Source organism: Mustela nivalis, assembly GCF_964662115.1.
Source record: "Mustela nivalis genome assembly, chromosome: 1".
Taxonomy (NCBI): Eukaryota; Metazoa; Chordata; class Mammalia; order Carnivora; family Mustelidae; genus Mustela; species Mustela nivalis.
Window position 1 is genome coordinate 165,815,201 of NC_139020.1, and position 3,202 is coordinate 165,818,402.

A 3,202-nucleotide genomic window follows, 5' to 3' on the forward strand; every position below is an offset into this window, starting at 1 on the left:
AGCAATCCACGTAGAAAATGGGCAAAGGACTTGAGTAGATATTTCTAAGGAAGAGAAACAAAGAGCCAGTGAGCACCTGAGAAGATGCTCACCATCACAGCTCACTAGAGACATGCAAATCAAAACCATGGTGAGGTACTACATCACACCCACTGGGATGGCTGCCGTCCGAAAAGGAAATAACAAATGTTGGTGAGAATATGGAAAAATTGGAACCCTCATACACTGTTAGTAGGAATGTAAAATGGTACAACCACTGTAGAAAACAGTATGGCAGTTCCTCAAAAAAGACAGGAGTGCCTGGCTGGCTCAGTTGGTAAGGCATGGGACTCTTGATCTTGGGGTCGTTGAGTTTAAGCCCCATGTTGGGTATAGAGCTTACTTCTTTAAAAGAAAATAAAAACAGAATCACCATTTAATCTGGCAATTTTACTTATTATTATGTACACACAAGAATTGAAAGCAGGGACTTGAACAAATATTTAGGCACCAATATTCATAGCAGCATTATTCACAGTTGCCACAAAAGGTGGAAGCAGCCCGCGGTCCGTTAGTGGATGAATGAATAAACAGAATGTGCTATATACATAGAATAGAATATTATTTAAGCTTAAAAAAGAGTGAAATTCTGACACATGCTACTACATGGATGAACCTTGAGTACACACTAAGTGAAATGTCACTAGTCACAAAAGATCAAATTCCACTTATGTGTATGATTCCACTTATATGAGAGACCTAGAGTAGTCAAAATCAGAAAAAAATTAAAATAAAGGTTACCAGGGGCTGGGAAGTTTAATGGGTACAGGGTTTCAGTTTGGGATGCCGAAAATATAGATGTAGTGATGGTTATACAACAATGTGAATATACTGTCAGTGAATTGTACATGTAAAACTTGTTAAGATGGTAAATCTTACATGTATCTTACCACAGTTTAAATTTTTTTTTGAAGATTTTATTTATTTATTTGACAGAGAGAGATTTATTTGGCAGAGAGGCAGGCAGAGAGAGAGGGAGGGAAGCAGGCTCCCTGCTGAGCAGAGAGCCCGATGCGGGGTTCAATCCCGGGACGCTGAGATCATGACCTGTGCCAAAGGCAGAGGCTTAACCAACTGAGGCACCCAGGTGCCTAAAGAATTTTTTTTAATGAAAAAAATGATCACTCAAAAAAAAAAAAAAAAAAGATCACTCCAAAATCATACAACTGCAAAGACTGACAACACGATGTCGTCAGAGATGGTGTGATCCAGCGAACTGTGAGTGACTGTGGCTGGGTAAGGTGATGGCTGTCCAAATAAGGTGTATTTTGGTAGACAGTGGCTATGACATTGCAGTGGACTCATGGCAACAGAAATGGTGACAGTTTTCAGACATTCATCTGTTTTGGCAGGTAGCAATGACTTAAGCTTGACAATGATCAACAAATTTTGGCATGAAGATGTTCAAACTCCAGAGCTAGTGTAATTTCAGAATGGAGCTGTTCTCAGACCTTTAGTGTAAATGATCTTCTGTTGTGAGAACAGTATGAGAAATGCCATAAAAGATAGAGATGTAGAGTACCTATTTGTTCACTGATTCTTGAGGCATTCCTATGTCATATGTTCCAGGAGACAGGACAAAGTAGTGAGTACATTCCTACTTCTTTTTTCCATCCTCTGCCATTCTGTGCTTTCTTCTTAAGTTGTCATACTTGGACTATGTGGTTCATTTTGCTTTGTTAGTAAGGCTGATGTAGTGCAAATCCAAACCTACAAAATGGTACCGTTGGGGGAACCAGCTGTCCTCTAAGTTTTTCAGAGATTATGTGCAAGTTTATGTGCAAGATACTGTCAGCAACAGCATCTATGGGAGGAGTGAGGGCAGCAGGACTGTTTCCATGGGAAGTTCTGAAGCCAGGAGCATCCTTTAGAGTTGAGTGAGACAAGGGATTGGGGGCACCTACCTCACAGTCATTGGTGCATGTTCTTGGGGAAGGGACATAATGGGAGGTGAGTAGCTCTCTTTGGCTGAGGTCAAGATTCCAGGGGAGTTGGAGCTGGCAGTCTTCAACAGCCAACACCTCTGGGCAGGTAGGGATTGAGTACTTCAATTCTGCAGGGAAGCTGCGACTCTTGGTGGCACAGCATACTTATAGATACTGCACCAATCCATTGCTTTTGTCCTCAGGAATTATTGGTACAAGAAGTTTGCCATTTCCTGGAAAGTTAGCACAAAGTACCAGCATCATGAACAAAACAAGAGTCGAATTTTTGTTCATTAAAAAAAAATCTCTTGCTCAGACAATATTATAATAGCAAAAATGGAAATAAAATTTTATTAGACTTGTACCTTCCTTCTGAATTGCTTGTTTTTACTTGTTATGCTGTTATCTGGTCAATATTCTAATATATATACCAACTTTATATAGTAATGATTATAAGCATTGTATATGTGTATTTGTAATATTTGTATTATATGTATATAAATAATACAATTTTTCCTGATTACTGTTGTTAGTTTTAAATGAGTTAAATTTCATACCGAGAAATGTAAAGATCTTAAGTATGTAATTAGATTAGTTTTGATAAATGTATACATTTGGGTAACTACCAACCCAGTCAAGGTAAACATTTCTGTCATTCTAAAAAGTTCCCTAGTCACCCTTTCCAGTCAAACTTCACTCCCAGAAGCAACTTCTGATTTCTTTTTTGTCTTTTTTCTTTGTTCCAGTTTTACTGAGATATAACTACCACAGAACACTGTATAAGTTTTTTTTTTTTAAGATTTTATTTATTTATTTGACAGAGAGAGATCACAAGTAGGCAGAGAGGCAGGCGGAGAGAGAGGAAGAAGCAGGTTCCCTGCTGAGCAGAGAGCCCGATGTGGGGCTCGAGCCCAGGACCCCGGGATCATGACCTGAGCCGAAAGCAGAGGCTTTAACCCACTGAGCCACCCAGGTGCCCCGAACACTGTATAAGTTTAAGGTGTACAGCATAATTACTTATATATAGTGAAATTTATACTATACATATGAAATATGTACTATATACTGAAATATATATATGTACACTATATATAATCTCTTATATATAGTGAAATAATTACCATAATATACTATTACATAGTACATAATACATTTAGTTAGCATTCATCATGTCATATAGACACAAAAATAAAAAAAGAAAAATTTTTCTCCTTGCAATGAGATGTGTTAAAATTTAC